We start from the raw sequence: 18,465 nt of genomic DNA on the forward strand, positions 1-18,465 counted from the left end.
CTCCTCCTCAATCCCTATTTCCATTAATAACCTCTAAATGGCACCAACATCACTGGCCCAAGTGGTTCATGCTGGCATGAGGAAGATAAGGAACAGGAAAGCATAGGTGTGTTCAGTGATAACATAAGCCTGTTGTAAGCTAGAAAAGCAGATAGGCATGGAAGAAGGGAATCAAATTAAAATAAGCCTTTCAGTAGATACCAGCTAAATCAACTCTATTGCAGGCATTTTTATAACTCTAGCAGCTTAAAAAACTTTTTTATCACTAACTAGCTTTTTGTTTTTAAACAATTTTTAAATATTTATGCCCTTTTGTTGCCTTTGTTTTATTGTTGTTGTTATCGATGTTGTTGTTGTTGGATAGGACACAGAGAAATGAAGAGAGGAGGGGAAGGCAGAGAGGGGGAGAGAAAGACAGACACCTGCAGACCTCCTTCACCGCCTGTGAAGTGACTCCCTGGCAGGTGGGGAGCCAGGGGCTCGGAACCAGATTCCTTACGCTGGCCCTTGTGCTTTGCAGCATCTGTCCTTAACTGCTGAGCTACCGCCCAACTCCCTGTTTGTTTTCACGCACAGAGAATATAGATTAAAAGTTTGTCCAGAAAGTCGATAAATTACATTGGAACTAGGATTTTTTTCTTTTTTTTAAGCAGGGAATAGTGTGAGCGCAGTCCTCCACTACCACAAACTATGCAGTGGAGATTCCTCACATTTGGAGAAATCGCAGGGGTCAGCACATCTAGAGTGTGATCGGTAGCCTTTGCCCTGGGACAGCCACCTTCTTGACCATGGTGCCATGCCTCCCAGGTAAGTATCAGAACTAGGAATTTGGAGAGCTCATCTGTCACAACATACCGCTTCCCTTTCTAAAGGCAGTGTGAGTACTGTTAACTGTGTCAGGGACTTGGAAAGTATATGGGCCATCCTGTCACTTTTCCTCTAAACAGCAATGACAGGAGTGAGCATACTAGTGAACAACAACAACAAAAATGTATTTTGCAAATATTTGTGAGAACTCACTATATACACATAATCTTATTTGATTCCTTAAGTCATATATATATATCATATATATATATTTATATGTCATATATAGTATGCTATAATACAATATATATAATGCCAGAAATGTAAAACTAAGTAGTCTTTTTTTTAATTAAAAACGAAGACATTGATTTGATCTTTAAAGGCTATATTTGTTAAAATTCCACTTTTTCTCAAGAAATTAATGAAAGCTTAGTAATTTACATATTGGGAGAGGAAAAGCACATGTTAGAACATGTGTTTAAGAAGCAAGTTAATAGCAATAAATGCCTATATTAAAAAAATAACATCTCAAACCACATAACTTTATATCTCAAAGTTACAAGGAAAAGAACAAACTAAGCACTACTACCAGAATAAATGAAACAACTGTTAAAGCAGAGATAAATAAGAGAGTAAGAATAAATGGGAAAAAAATCTTAGTTGAATTATTTTGAAAGATAAACTGACAAACCTCTAACTAGACTAAGGAAAAAAGGGAGAAGACTCACTCAATAAATACAATTAGAATTGAAAGAGGAGACATCACAATGGATACCCCACAGAAAAAAGAACTATTATGAAAAATTTTATGCAAAGAAATTGGGTATCTCAGAAAAATCGATAAATGTCTAGAAATATATCATCTATCAATACTGAATCAAGAAACAGAAAGCTTGGACAGATCCAAAAACAAAGAGACTGAATTAGTAGTAAAAACATTCTAATAAAGAAAATCACAGGGCCAGGTTCTTTCATGAGTGAATTCTACTAAGCACTCATACAATTAGTAGCAATTCTTCTCAAACTCTTCTAAAAGCTGAATAGTAACGCTTCAAATTTATTCTGACTTTAGCATCACCCCAATACCAAAGCCAAAGACACCACAGGAAACAAAAATTACAACCCTAATGAAGAGAGACGTAAAATTACTCAATAAACAACTAGCAACCTATACCCAACAGCCCAAACAGTGCCATGACTAAGTGGAATTCACTTCTGGGTTCAAAGACAATGCAATATGGGAAAAATAATTAATGTTGTATACTATATTAATAAAGGATAAAAATCATGTTTGTCTTTAACAGATGCCGAAAAAATAACTAACAGAATTCCAGATAAATTCATGATAATAAAAATATATTAAAACTAATAAGTATGGGACCCTTGATGTGGCTCTGTGGGTGAAGCATATGTGTTATCATGTGTGAGGTCTTGGGTTTGATTCCTGGTAGCTCATGAGAGTACCAAGGATAGCACAAAGGACACTCCATGGATGACAGAGTAATGTTTTGGTCTCTCTCTTAAGAGTTTGATATAAAAATTGGGCCAAATCAAAAACTACACTGTAAACAACAAAGTGCTTCAAAGAGAAAAACTGGGCTGGAGAGGTGGCTCAGAGGTATTATGCGTATGAGAAGCTTTGAGTTTATTCTTTGGTACTGTGAAAAATCAGTTACAGAAAAACATATCTCAACACAATATAGACTGTATGAAAAATGACTCAGTGGGGAAAAACAGTACTTTTCCCCTAAGATTTAGTACAGGGATGGCAACTCTTACTATTTCTATTCAACATAATACAGATAGTTCTAGACAGAGCTATCAGACAATCAAAATACAAAAATGCATTAAGGCTGGAAAAGAAAAAAGTCTGATATGTAAAAAAAATCCTAAAGATTTGATGAAAACCTGCTTGAATTTATAAACACATTCAGTAAAATTGAAGGCTACAGAATCATCACATGAAAGCCAGTGAACTTCTATATACCAAAAAAAAAAAAAAGAATAGAAATGGAAATTAAGAAAATAATTCCCGGGTCTGAAAGGAGGCTGGACAACATACTCTATTTTCCACCTGAGGAAGATGGGTCCTGAAATTGGAGCAGCTTGGAACATTTCTACTCATGACCACAGAATGTGAGCTCAGATCTATAGAGATGCAGAGGTCACATAGGCTCTTAAGCTGAATATGGGCCCCAGATCACATCAAATCAATAGGTTTTACAGTCAACAATATTTATACACCTTTCGCATATTTGGGAGCTACTCTCTTCCCTGATTCAGCTTTTTGGTCCTTTTTCCAGCCATGATATCATCTCCCCAGACAATAACTTGGATCCATCTGCATATCAGGCTCAGGAAAAAACAATCAAACAAACAAACAAACAAAAAACTAGTACAGTCATGGGCTCTTTGGAATACAACTAAAATAGGAGTACTAACTATTTACGAAACGGAGACCCCTCCAACTCTTCATATGAACTTTTCCAGCCTTTAGGTTCATGATTAGTCAACAATTTTTTTTTGACTCTATATGTTAACTCTTTTTTCAGCCACCAGGTTCCAGATGCTAACATGATGCCAACCAGACTTCCCTGGGCAGATGATCCCAACCAATGTGTCCTGCAGCCCTGCTTTCCCAGAACCCCGCCCCACTAGGGGAAGAGAGAGACAGGCTAGGAGTATGGATCGACCTGTTAAGGCCCATGTTCAGCAGGGGAGCAATTTTAGAAGCCAGACCTTCTACCTTCTGCACCCCATAATGACCCTGGGTCCATACTCCCAGAGTATCCCCAGAGGGACAAAGAATAAGAAAGCCATCAGGGGATGGGATGGGATATGGAGTTATGTTAGGAATTGTGTGGAGTTGTACCCCTGTTATCCTATGGCTCTTGTCAGTGTTTCCTTTTTTTAAAGTAAAAATTAAAAAAAAAAAAGAAAAAAGAAAATATTAGGATTAGGTTAGAGTAAACTTAAGAAATGAAAGACTTATGTTGAATACTACAAAATTTTGAGAAAAGTAAAAAAAAATAATGGATAAATGGAAAGACATCCATGTTTGTGTCTTGGAAAAATAAATATTCAAATGTCTATACAACCAAAGAGAACTACAGATTTATTGCAATCCTATTAAAATTTCTATAGCATTCTTAGCAGTTATCTAAAAAAGGACATAAATTATGGTGATGTTGGGTACTATACAGCAAATCCTAACAAAGGGATTTTTTTCAAAGTTAACCCAATTACCAAATAATGTGATTATAACAATAACTGTCTGTTGTATTCTTGAACTCTAAGACAGCAGGAACCTCACATTTCCATGATAGAGCTTATATTTTCCCCAGTCCTGGAACCTTAGGGTGGGGCGCACTTTCCTGCATGCTTCTCTCAATTCATACCAAATAATATTGCATCTACCGATCCCAACCTAATCAACGCAACGAGTACCACCTCAGCATGCTTCATTTCAGACTGTGTCCAGAGACTTCAGGTGTGGAATGAAAACCCTTCAGCTTCATTACTCAGGTGAGACTTTTCCTTTCATAGTATTCTCTAATTCCATTAGGCGGGTTGACTTCCTAACAAAGTCCCAAAACCTAGATATAGACCAGGTCCCGTAAGGTATGTTCACACGTATCCATAAACTAGGGCAAAATATATACCTGAAAGCAAAAATACACAATAGTTTGCAGTGAGTACCCCCCAACACTTCATCTGCACTATTCCAGCCTTTAGGTCCATGATTGGCCAACAATTTGTTTGGCTTTGTATGTTAACTTTCTTTTTAGCCACCAGGTTCCAGATGCTAATATGATGCCGACCAGACTTCCCTGGACAGATGATGTCACCAATGTGTCCTGGAGCTCCGCTTCCCTAAAGCCCCAACCTATTAGGCAAAGAGAGAGGCAGGCTGGGAGTATGGATTGACCAGTCAACACCCATGTTCAGTGGGGAAGCAATTACAGAAGCCAGACCTTCCACCTTCTGCATCCCACAATGATCTTGGGTCCATACTCCCAGAGGGTTAAAGAATGGGAAAGCTATCAGGGGGTGGGATGGAATATGGAGATCTGGTGGTAGGAATTGTGTGGAGATGTACCCCTCTTATCCAATGGTTTTGTTAATGTCTCCTTTTTTAAATAAATAAAAAATAAAATAAAACATTACTAGAATTCATATGAAACTACAAAATTTCATGAGGAACTAAATAAATCATAAGCAAGAAAATAAATGTGGGGGGCATCATACTTCCTGATTTTAAAATATATTACAAAGCTATATCAATAAAACAATGACATGGCATTTGAATAATGATGCTTGACATAAAGATCAATTGATCACAACACTGTTAAGATGAGTTTAATTAACTGTTACCTTTCCATGTGTCTAATATCCTAGCTATGCATGCTTAGTTTGATGCATTTTGTGCTAAATATGGAAAAATCAAATATCAGTTTTGGTCCATATATTTAAAGATCTATAAATAGAAGGAAGACATAGTCAAGGATAAAATGTATAAGTTTCACTGGATTCTTTATTTTTCTCACTGTAAAAATGGTCAGTGTCCACAATGACTCAAGGATAGTCAAGATCATCAGAGCAGCAAGCAATTGTGACTTTTTGTAAAGGTGAGATCTTAAAACTTGAGGTATGGATCCTACCTTATACAAGGGAAAGGAATAGGAAGATAAATAGCTTGTGATTCAGAGTAGTTTGATTTTTTTTCAGTTACTATTTATGACAATGTAAAGATGAATGACTTAATTTTCTGTCTCAAAGAAATGTTCAACTTAAGTCAAGTCAAATATGTGCATACAAATATGTAACATGACCAATGCAACATATGAACATGAGTTATAATCATTTTAATTAGCAAAAATGTGGTGAAATTCAAGTTCAAACAGATCATTATAGTTGACAAAGCTTACCTTACTGACAGCTTACCTCAGAGTTTTTCAAGGTAATATGAACAAGATCTCAGCTCAGTGTTCAAAGTATAGGATTTTAAGGCTGTTCCTTTGCCAGAAAGAAGTCTTTTTATTTATACAGATAATTATATTTTCACATAACAACTAACTGTTACCATTCAGAAGTTAACAGAAAAAAAAATTAAACTGAAATTATTTTTTAAGAGACATGGGGACTTAGAAATAGAGACCACCACAACTGTTGGTATGCTTCTAATTCTGCTTCTAAAAACCCCTTCTGTTTCATTTGGTTTAATCCCCCCTGCTTAACACTATTCTATTTACATAACTAAGCACCAGCATGCCTGCATGGCATTGGTTTAATCCCCACTGGTTCATGATGTCTTCTTGCTCCGCCCCCTCTTGAAGTACACCTTGATTTGCACCAGTCACTTTTCGCTCCACCCTCTCTGCATCACATCCTGTTTCTGCCCTACTTGGCGAGTATATATAGGAGTGTGTTTTTAGTTTAGGTTAGTTTTTAGTTTAGTTTAGCTTGATTTAGATTGTGCTGCGTCCTGCATGAATAAAGAGATACTGCGTACAGCTCAACCATGAGTCCCAGGTCGTCTGTCTCCCATCAGTGGAGCTCAGCCCGACACACAACAAAGTTTCTTTCAACGCATGGGGGCTCGGTTTGAGCCTGGATCACACATGTGGCAAAACAACATACTCTCCAAGTGAGCTACTGAACCAGCCCTTAAGCTGAAATTCCTATGAAAGGAATCAAAATAATGTAAGGACATTAGGAATAAATATGAAAGTTTCAAGAGTGAATATTTTAAAGAAAAAATGCTCTTTTACAAAAAAAAAAAAAAAGATAAGGCAAATCTTCACATTCTAAATAAAAATAAAATAATACCCCCATCTTCAAATATATTCGGTAGCTCTTAAGTCTTGATCCTCTTACTAGTCAAAAGAACCTATACAATTAAAATTCATTCTGACAGAGTCACTCTCTGGGACATTAAAACCAGGTGGCAAGTCTGGTACTATGGTATCATAAGCAGTAAAACTTAAATTAGCTTGTCAATTCTTGGTGCAATTGTGGCCTACTGTACATTTTGATACCTAACCTGGCATTGCACAAATGGATTGGTCCCAAAACATATAATTCTGAATAAATAATACAATACTTTTGATGTGCAAGTCACCCTAACTAGCATCATCCTAAACTAGCAGGCAAAATAAAATGCAGTGGAAAGCAAAGAGCTTTTGCAGGGTATGAGCCCTGCTTCCTCCTAGGACCATTTTGATGTCCCCAGGCCTTCATATCAGTTGATTTCCTGCCGTTTACATTTAGCTCATTTTCCCAAGCCAGTCATCACTTCCTTCTGGTTGAATTCACCCACATAATAGGGTGCTATCATGGTCTTCATTCCTCTTTTTCTTTAATTGGGAGGAGGGGATTAATGGTTTACAGTAAATACAGTTGGTACATGTGTAAAATTTCTCAGTTTTCTGCAAAACACTCTCACCCCCAGCCCAGGTCCTCTTCTCTGATCTTGCACCTGGCTCTGACCCCCATCCCCCACCCCCTGCAGAGTCCTTAACTTTGGTGTAATATACCAAACCCAGCCCAAGTTCTGCTTGTGTCTCCCTTTTTGTTTTTGTTTCTCAACTTCTGTCTGTGAGCAAGACCATCCCATATTCATCCTTCTCTTTCTGGCTTAACATATTCATTCTTAATCTGACTCCTGGGCTTCTCCTTCTACAGATTTATTCAGCCCAGACTGACATTTCCTTTTTTAATATAACCTCTTTTCAATAGTCTAATAGCTATTCAGTTTAAATTTGTTTGATGAATAAATAAATCTATCCTATCAGCTTGTAGAATGTATGTGGAGGTAGACAGAACAGTTGTTCTGTACAGTTCACTTGATAGTCAGTTCCCTGTCAATGATATTCCTGTTCTTGGAAGCCAAATAGATGGATAAAATTGCAACTTTAAAACCTGACTGAGAAAATAAAATATGCTGTTATCATTTAATGCTCTCAGTGTCTTTAAAGTGATAGACAATAAAAAAAGCTGCCAAATCAGAATCAATCTAAAATAACTTTTTTTTTTCCTGGTAGTGACTGAAGGGGGAGCATAAAAAGATGTCAGGCTGACAGACAGATTACAGCTATTTCAGATCTGCAACCAGAAAACAAGGCCAGGCTGTGGATCTTAGTGTGAAATTGCAAGTCTTCTATCTATTTTAGGAGATCACACTGGAACAATTTATGTTCTTTCCCAGTCATCCCTGAGTCCTCTTGCATACATAGCAGGTCAAATACCTGATGGCAGTTGGTCAAGGATGTTGTTACTACTGTTTCTTCAGATAATCTTTTCCTTGTGAGTGAGTGAATATGTGTGTGTGTGGGGGGGAAGCATATAGCAATTTAAAACCCAAGGGACTTTTACATACATGATGCTGTATTCCTGATACTGGATCATATAACTAAAAGATAAAATACTGACTTCTTTTGTTAGAACTATTCTCTATATCCTTCTACTTCAAGCCATTTTCCTCTGGGTGTTTTCAAATTCTACATCCGTACGTATGTTTATGCCACTGGTTAACTTATATTACATATCTCAAACATTTTTTTTTCATCTCTCTGTTTCCATGAACTCCTTCCCATCAAAATTTGACTTTTTTGTTTGTTTCTTGATACTAACTGAAAGAGATATGCCAAATCCAAGATTACACCAAGTTTAAAAATATTTTATTTATTTTAATGAGAGAGAGAGAGAGAGAGAGAGAGAGAGAGAGAGAGGGAACGCTACTCAGCTCTTTTTTATGGTGGTGCTGGGGATTGAACCTGGGACCTCAGAGTCTCAGGCATGCAAGCTTTTTTTTTTTTTTCCATAACCATTATACTGTCTCCTCAGACCAACAATGAGTTTAATATTCAACAAACTGAAAAAAGTATTTCTACTCTGGAGTTATTTTTATTTAAGCCAATGGATACTAAAATACATTGTATTAATCTGATTATGTATGTAGAAGAGTGACTATTTAGGCAGTTAAAAAAGATACTGTTTAAACTCAAATATTACAACTATCACCCCCCACATAAAAAAGTTGAGTTTATGCTTTGACTTTTGAAAAATAAATGTATAACATATACTTAAGTTGAGTCATTTATTTTCAAGTATCACTGTTTAAATTTTTCTGTGCATTGATTGTCTCACTCACCTTGACACTACGATAATTTAATTTTAGATGTCCTTTGGATAGTCTATATTAGGACAGGGATCATTCTTAAGTGTTTTACTATGAAGCAATGAATATAATATCCAATTCTTACAATTTAGACTCTAAACTTTCAATAGCAGTAAAATTAATAATATAGCATATAAACTAATATATGTTAATGAATGACATAGCACATATAAATTAATGAGGTATCAACTTATCATAAAAGGCAGCCATCAGAGGATGGTTTTAATTTCTTTTCTTTCACCAATTGGTGTTATGTTGTTAAAAAAAAATTGCTATCACTGGCCAGGATATCTAAATGTTGAAAGCTGGACTTGCTGGATCTAAAAATCTTTTTTTTTCCCCCTCTTTTACTTTTTCCCATTGGGAGGTTAACAGTTCACAGTTCAGTTGTTGCACATGGGTACAATCTCTCATCTCACCAAGCTAGGTGTCTCTAAGGAGAATCAGATAAAAAGCTAGTCCATTTCGCAATCAAAACCAAGATTTTTTTTGCATATGTTATTCCTCACATTGTAATAAATTGTAATACTTTTACCACCTATAAACTTTATCACTTCAGTTTTCTTACTCATTCAGTGGGAAAAAAATGGCTTTACTTCATAGTATATTTTTTAATTTTAGTACGTGCAAAAGTATTCCATCCAGTGTCTGGCACACTGCAGAACTTAAAAGAATGATCAGTAAAAACAAGTCATGAAGCCAACAAGCTACTGGATTCAGTGATATTTAATAACATTTTATTTTTAGCAGTGTTAGATTCCTAGCAAAACTGAACAGAAGGTATCAAGTTTGACCACATACTCTTTGCCTTCCTCCATGAAGAGTCTTCTCCAGTCAATAGCCCTCACCAGAATGTAAAACTAACTCATTGTTAACGAATAATGAACATACCATTATCATTCGAAGTCCATAGCCTATGTTAGGGTTCTTGCTTGGTGTGGTACCTAAGCTTGAATAAATAGCGCAAATACATGAGCGCAAGTGTGTATGTGTATATGCAATGGCAAGTACCACCCAACATCATAGCTTTATATCCAGTGGTCTCTCTAAGGCTGTTCTGACCATTCGCTCTTTCTTTTCCCCAATACCCAACAACATCTGATCTTTCCACTTTCTTCTTACATTTGCCTTTTCTGCGATATCATAGTTGCAACATAGTACACAGCAGTTTCTTTCACTTAGTGATACAGCCTTGAGTGTTTTTTTTTTTTCCACTTCTTCTCAGGGTTTGGTAGCTTATTTATTTAGTGTTCAATCATACTCAATTGTCAGAATGTACCTCAGATGTGTCCATTTACCCACTAAAAGGCATCTTGGTTAATTCCAAAATACTAGTAAGGAAGTATGAATAAAGATGCTACAATAATTTCTGTATATGCTTCTGGAGGGAAAAAAAACCAAGAGACATACTCTTTTCATACATTTCTCTTTTTAATATTTATTTATTTGTTATTGGACAGAAACTGAGAGAAGGGAATTGGGAGGTAGCGCAGTGGGTTAAGTGCATGTGGCGCAAAGCGCAAGGACTGGTGTAAGGTTCCCAGTTCGAGCCCCTGGCTCCCCACCTGCAGGGGAGTTGCTTCACAAGCGGTGAAGCAGGTCTGCAGGTGTCTCTCTTTCTCTCCCCCCTCTGTCTCCCCCTCCTCTCTATTTCTATCTGTCCTATGCAACAACGAAGACAGACAACAATAATAACTACAACAATAAAACAAGGGCAACAAAAAGGAATAAATAAATATTAAAAAAAAAAAGAAACTGAGAGAAATTGAGAGGGAAGAGGGAGATAGAGAGGAAAAGTGACAGAGAGACCTGTAGCCCTGCTTCACCACCACCTGTAGGTGGTGACTAGGGGCTTGAAACTGAGTCCTTGCACCAAGTAATGTAAGTGCTTAACCAGGTGTGCCACTGCCTGGTCCTGGGGACATACTTTCTAGATCATACAGTAAGAGTATGTTTAGGGTATGTTTATAAGATGTGTCTAAACTATCATGCAAGTAGCTATACCACTTTGTGATTGTTATTGTCATTGCTGTCATTGTTGGATAGGACAGAGAGAAATTGAGAGAGGAGGGGAAGACAGAGAGGGAGAGATTTAAGATAGACACCTGCAGACCTGCTTCACCGCTTGTGAAGCGACTCCCCTGCAGGTGGGGAGCTGGGGCCTGGAACTGGAATCTTTAAGCAGGTCCTTGCGCTTGGCGCCATGTGCGCTTAACCGTTGCGCTCCTGCCTGACCTCCCCCCCACTATACTACTTTGCATTCTCATCAGTAAAGAATGAAAAATTCCTTTTATTACTTCTTCTCTGGTCATTTCTGGGACTTCATCCCTCTTTGTTGATTTTCAGACAGACAGGGGCACAGTGCAGGGCACAGGGGGGTAAATACAGGAGGAAAGAATCCACAACATGGAAGTTTTCCTCAGTGTGGTGGGGTAGGATCAAATCTGGATCATGCATGTGGCAAATGAGTGAAAAGTCCTACTGCACCATATCCTTGCTAGTGTTTGGTGCTGTCAATATTCTGACATTTTGCCATTCTAATAGATTGTGGTGGTCTTTGTTGTTTTAATTTGATTTTCTCTGATGACATTTGGCATAGAACTTTGTTTCGTATGCTTATTTATCACCTGCGTATTTTCTATGTTGATTACCTGTTAAGGGCTCTGCTTACTGTTGAGTTGTGAAAGATTTTATTTTACAGTTTGGATAACAACTTTCTATCTGAGATATGCAAATATTTTCCTACTTTCTGACTCGTCATTTACTTGCTAGTGTCTTTTGCAAAGCAGGAGGATGTAATTTTAACAAAGTACAGCTTATCATGATCATGTGTTCAATGTTGTACCTAAAATGTCACCGTCAAACCCCAGTTCAGCTAGGTGTTATCTTATGTTACCTTCTAGAAGTTTTATAGCTTGTTATTTTATTGTACTTGTGATACAATCCTTGAGTTCTTCTCTCTCTCTCTCTGTGTGTGTATGTGTGTGTGTGTGTGTGTGTGTGTGTGTGTGTGTGTGAGAGAGAGAGAGAGAGAGAGAGAGAGAGACAGAGAGAGAGAGAAAGAGGTTTGTCCAGATTACTATTAATAGTTTTTCCACATGGAAGTCAGTTGTTCCTGCTATTTAATTTTATTTACAAATAAGTAATATCTATTTGTTGCTATAACATAATGTTTCAACTGAATATTTAATTTACCAAGGAAGTAGCACTAAAGATTATTTCTAAGTATTCATTGAAGACCAACTAGCAAGTAAGCTGCAATAGCAGTGTTCTATGAACAAGATAGGGAGTTACACTGGGCAACATATCTCCCTCTTTGAGATCTGAAATGTTAACAGCATGTTAAAAGTTTGAATGAGTCTGAAAATCAGGAAAACTTTGTTAATGGCTTGTCTCAGGGCTTTTCAAGTTAACTTCACTGGGTTACTTACTTTTTGCTCCAAATCCTCTTAATTTCTCTAAGAATTGGAGTTTCTTTCCTCCTCTTTCATTTCCTTTTTCATTTTTTCTTTCCTTTTCTTTTCAACAGAGGCAGAGAGAATGAAAGAGAACACAGCAGCAAAGTTTTCTTCAGTGCAGTGGGGGCTAGACTCAAACCTGGGTCATAGGCATGGCAAATAGCACACTAGCCAAGTGAGCTGTCTGCCAGCCTAGGGGCTGGGATTTCTAAAGATAGTTCAGGAGATAATCTTTTGGGCTGGAGTTTTTGTTTTACTTTAATTAATTAATTTTTTTGCCTCCAGGGTTATTGCTGGGGCTTGGTGCCTGCACTATGAGTCCACTGCTCCTGGAGGCTATTTTTTTTTCCCTTTTTGTTGCCCTTGTTTATCGTTGTTGTTATTATTGTTGTTGTTATTGCTGTCATTGTTGTTGGATAGGATGGAGAGAAATTGAGAGAGGACAGGAAGACACAGAGGGGGAGAGAATGACAGACACCTGCAGACCTGTTTCACCACCCGTGAAGCAACTCCCCCCCCCTTGCAGGCGGGGGAGTCGGGTGCTTCAACCGTATTCCTTATGCAGGTCCTTGTGCTTTGTGCCACGTGCATTTAACCCGCTGCACCACTGCCCAGTCCTCATAATTAATTTTTTTTAATGAGAGAGAGAGAGAAGGGAGAGAGACCAACCAAAGCAATGCTCAGCTCTGGCTTCTGATGATGCTGGGGACCATAGGAGCTTCAGGCATGAGAGCCGTTTGCATAACCATTATACTGTACTCCTAGTCCATAGTTTTTATTTATTTAGTGTTCTTTTTGCCATCAGAACTTCACTGGAACTTTGTATCTACATGATTCCACTGCTACCAATGTATTCCTTTACTCCCCCTTTCTTTCAGATAGTGGATAAAAGAGAGAGAGAGAGAGAGAGAGAGAGAGAGAGAGAGGGAGAATATCAGAGGCCACACCAGTGAACTTTCCTTTCCTGAAGTCTTCTTTTTGGGTGGTGCTCCCACATGGTGGTTGGGAGCTTGCATCTCTGCCATTACACATGATTAAACATATTATCTAGGACTGGGGCAACAGCATAATGGTCATGCAAATGGCTTTCATGTCTGAGGCTCTGAGCTTCCACGTTCAGTTCTCAGCACGACCATAAGCCAGAGCTGATCAGTGCTCTGCTCTCTCTTTCATTAAAAAGGAATAACATGTTTAGGACAAAAAGAGGGGGGGGAATCTATAGGATGAATCACCTCCTGCTCCCCTACTGGGTTGGGATATTTATTCATTGATTATTTATTTATTTTTACTTATTTTACTAGAGCTCTCCTCAGCTCTGGATTCTATTGGTGCAAGGGATTGAACCTGTGACTTCAGAGCCTCAGGCACAAAAACCTTTTGCATAACCATTATGCTATCTCCCCTGCCTCTGGGTCAGAATTTTTAAAGATTAATTTTATTTGTTCTAAGAGAGAGAGAGCAAGCATGCAGCAGAGTACCACTCTGGAATCGGCGGTATAGGGATCCAACCCAGGTCGGTCCTCACAAAGGCATGCTCTGTGTTCTACCTGCTAAACTACGTCCTCAGTCCCTGGTCAGGAGTTCTTTATCCTTCATTAAGACTCCTCTTCAGCGAAGAATTGCTTCATTACTTTTCCCTAGATTATTGCATACAGTGTATATTTGCATTGCTGGAATATGAACTACATGTGAAAGCAGTTATATTATACAAGATGGATGAGCCCAGTGATAGATTTGTTCACGTCCACTAGACTAAAACATGACTCAGTCAGTCAGTCAATCAATCAATCAAAGCTCTTCACTCAGTGAGCACCAACTGCTAATTACATTCACAAGAAAATGCAGCAAGATGCTCTTGGTAAGACCGGATTATCGACATGAGTACTTACGTCTATACAATGTGACAGCATTTTACATAGTTTGCCATTCACAGACACGCTTGTTTATTTTATTATTCAGCTGAAAGCCAGAGCATAAAGGTAATAGCTGAATCAATCGGTGATTCTGAAACGTTTGGTGTAGCAATCTGGGTAATTAATCATTTGTCCTTTAGGAGAATGATTTGATATCAAATATCTATAAGCTAGACTAAAATCTATTAATCAGAAAATTGTACATCCCTCCTCATTCAATCAACCCAACCCTTCCACAACTTTGTTAGCTTCCTCTTTGCTCATTTATGGACACACACACACACACACACACACACACACACACACAGTATTTCTTCACTGGTGACACTAATTATGGCCACAGAGATAGGAAATGAAATGTTTTAAAAACTTATAATGGAAACCCTGTGTAACTAAAGTTTATTTATTTATTTATTTTTGATATATATTTATTTCCTTTTGTTGCCCTTGTTTTTGCTGTTGTAGTTATTATTGTTGTTGTTGATGTCATTGTTGGACAGGACAGAGAGAAATGGGAGAGAAGAAGCAAAGACAGAGAGAAGGAGAGAAAGATAGACACCTGCAGACCTGCTTTACTGCCTGTGAAGCGACGCCCCTGCAGGTGGGGCTGGATCCTTGTGATTTGCGCCACATGCGCTTAACTGGCGTCACTACCTCCTGACTCCCAATCCTGTGTAATTAAAGTACAAGCAAAACCATGAGAAATAAAAGGTAAGAACAGAAAATTACTAAGGGAAAAATTTTTTAAAAATTATAAGGGAATGAAGTTTAGCTAGTGGGTTTAAGACATGAAATACTAAAGAGTCATCATTAAAGTATGCCAGTCTCTTGCCCTTATTCAGCTTTTACAGTCCTTGCTTTGATAAGGTTAGCTTTGGAGTGACTGAGGGAAGTATTATAAGAAGTAGGTGAGGAGGGTATCCAAGTCTGAGTAGACACTATTTCATTAGGAACTTTATGGTGTCTTTTTAGGTCTTTCTACTTGTTTGCTGCATATACTGACTCACTGCAGACTATTGCGTACTTTTGCTGTCAGGTCTATATTTTGCCCTAATTTATGGATATGTGTGAACATATATGCCCTATCTCATGGGACCTGGTCTATGAAATACTTGGTGAATTTTGGTCCATACTCCCAGAGAGGGATAAAGAATAGGAAGCTTCCAGTGGAAGGGATGGGACACAGAACTCTGGTGGTGGACATTGTGTAGAATTGTACCGCTGTTATTGTGCAATCTTGTTAGTCATTAATAAGTCACTAATAAAAATGACATGGAATACTATCCTAAAAACAGAAAAATATCTGTTACTGTTATGGGACTTAGTCAACATCATTTATGGGTAAGAAATATTGACACTAAAGACAAAAGACTCCAAATTTCTGTCATATGCAAATAACATGTTCTGAAAATTAATAACCCCATCCTGCAGCCTACTAAAACAACTGCGTGCAAGTCCTTGTTTTTTTAAAGAATTTTGAAAATCCTACACCATTGCTTGTTTCAGCACATGCTTGTGTTTTTCTAAGATCTTTTTAAAATTTTTAATTATCTATTTATTTATTGGATAGAGACAGCCAGAAATTGAGACGGAAGGGGGGTGATAGAGAGGAAGAGAGACAGAGAGACACCTGCAGCACTGCTTCACCACTCCTAAAGCTTTCCTCCAGCAGATGGGGACTGGGATCTCGAACCAGGGCCCTTGTGCATTATAACATGTGTGCTCACCAAGTGCACCACCACCCGGTCCCCCCTGCTTATGTTGTAAGGGAAATTTCTGAACTGGGTTCCTTATAAATGCTTTCATTGGTTTTTTTCTTTATTATTATTATTATTTATTTTCCCTTTTGTTGCCCTTGTTGTTTTATTGTTGTTGTAGTTATTATTGTTGTTGATGTCATCCATTCTTATTGGATAGGACAGAGAGAAATGGAGAGAGGAGGGGAAGACAGAGGGTGAGAGAAAGAGAGACACCTACAGACCTTTTAATGCCCTGTGAAGTGACTACCCTACAGGTGGGGAGCCAGGACTCGAACAGGGATCCTTACGCTGGTCCTTGCACTTCACACCATGTGCACTTAACCCGTTGAGCTACCACCCAACTCCCTTTCCTTGGATTTTTAATTTTTAATTTTTTGCCTACAGGGTTATCACTGGGACTCAGTGCTTGTGCTATGAATCCACTGCTTCTGTGCCCTTTTTTTTTTTTTGATAGGACAGAGAGAAATGAGAAGGGAGGGGAAGATAGAGAGGGAGAGAGAAAGATAGATACCTGCAGACCTGCTTCACCACTTGTGAAGGACCCTACTGCAGGTGGGGAGCCTGGGGCTCGAACCAGGATCAGTGTGAGGGTCCTTGTGCTTCGTACTGTGTGCACTTAACCTGATATACCACTTCCCAGCCCCTAATAAAAATTTTAGATAAAAATATCTATACTAAGGCAGTCACTTACAAGCCTTAAGTTGGTATTGTGTTTTTACCAGTTGCTTAACAGGATTTTTCTCCATCAAACAGAAGCACACACACATAAAAAAAAAATTATTTGAGGGTTTGGGTGGTGTGCACTTGGTTAAGCATACATGCTACAATGTGTAAGGTCCCAGGTTCAAATCCCAGGTCCCCACTTGCAGGGGGAAAACTTTGCAAGTGGTGAAGCAGGGCTGCAAGTGTCTCTCTTCCTCCTCTCTACCTCCCCCTATCTCTCAACTTTTGGCTGTCTCTATCCAGCAAATAAATAAAGATAATAAAACAATGATTTGAAGTAATTCACACTACATCATAGCAGAATGTAGCAACAGAATTAAAGGGCCTTTTGTATAACATATTGTGAACTGCCTGTGCTGAAATTCTGCTGCCCAGAAGGGAGGCACTGACACTGATATGAATCCACCCACTTTCTCAGTAGATCAGATGGCATCTCAGTGCTGGAGTCAGTATTGCTATCACATACTCACCACCACCTCATGGGACAAGGGATACAACAAATATGAAGGGAAATTGTTCCCATTAGGGGATAGCTACATTTGCTTCTGCAGGAGAAAAGAAAAGGAGCCACCACCTAAAAAGTGCATATTAAAGAGATGCTTAACTAGAAAAAGAATCCATCCTTTGCTGTCTAACATTACTAAGTCCAGTAGAATCATACATGATTTATGCTTCTGAATTCCAGTCTTAACCTTCCCTGGGGATTGAGAAAACCAAGCTCTTTTCGAGACAGTTCAGGAGTGATTTGTCCTTTGGGAAACTCACACTCAAAGACACTTGAAAGTGACTCTCAAATATGCCTTTGTGTCCATTCCCATTCTTACATGTGTCCCCTCCACAGAAAAAAGATTATTTTAAAGTGATGAGTCACTAAGGGGTTTGTGCCTATTTCAATTTAGTCTGTAGTTTTTAGGATGGTTCTCTAATTTGAAATGTTGACCACAGGAGGAGGAGATTGAAAATTTTAACTCATTTTTAAGGCCAAATGTATACTGACTTAATTTCATGGAGATCAGTAGCCTCTTCCTAGGAATCTCTGCATTTGGCTTGATGAAAGGCAGGGCATTGATTTACAGTGAATCATGTGAAGTTCAAGTCTTCAAAACAGTTTGGCTTTGACTTAGACCTAGGCACGCAGAAAAAGCACAGCTCCCACCCTCAAGTCACATACTTACAATCCATCCATCTATCCATCCATCCATCCATCCATCCATCCATCCATCTATCCATCCATCCATCCATCCATCTATCTATCCATCTATCCATCCTTATATACATACACCCAACTAGCATACATTTATTGAATATATATTGACTACCTGGATAAGATAAACAAACAACACCTTTACTGTTATGGAAATTACAGAGGGAAGTGGGACTGTTCATAGAAAGTGTTACCCCCCAAAAAAAACAAGAACAACAACAACAACAATAAAACACCAAGATTTGATGACAATCACTGATGCTATTTTCCCAAAAGGTTTACCCTAGTTCTATGCTTGGTCCAGTGTATTCTGTCAGGAAATGTCCAGGGGTGGGGCTGGGTGGTGGTGCACCATGTTATCATGTGCAAGGACCCAGGTGTGAGCCTCTGCCTACCCACCGGCAGGGGGAAGCTTTATGAA

The 18,465-nt window shown here is 38.3% G+C and overlaps 1 non-coding gene across 1 annotated transcript; it reads right to left on the bottom strand.

Moving 5' to 3' along the window:
• Window positions 1-650: 650 nt before the first annotated feature.
• LOC132532603 (U1 spliceosomal RNA) lies at window positions 651-815 on the bottom strand. The gene has a single exon (XR_009544536.1). It is a non-coding gene; the product is annotated as a U1 spliceosomal RNA (small nuclear RNA).
• Between the last annotated feature and the right edge of the window lie 17,650 nt (window positions 816-18,465).

This window comes from Erinaceus europaeus, chromosome 13 (assembly GCF_950295315.1).
Source record: "Erinaceus europaeus chromosome 13, mEriEur2.1, whole genome shotgun sequence".
NCBI classification, from domain to species: Eukaryota; Metazoa; Chordata; class Mammalia; order Eulipotyphla; family Erinaceidae; genus Erinaceus; species Erinaceus europaeus.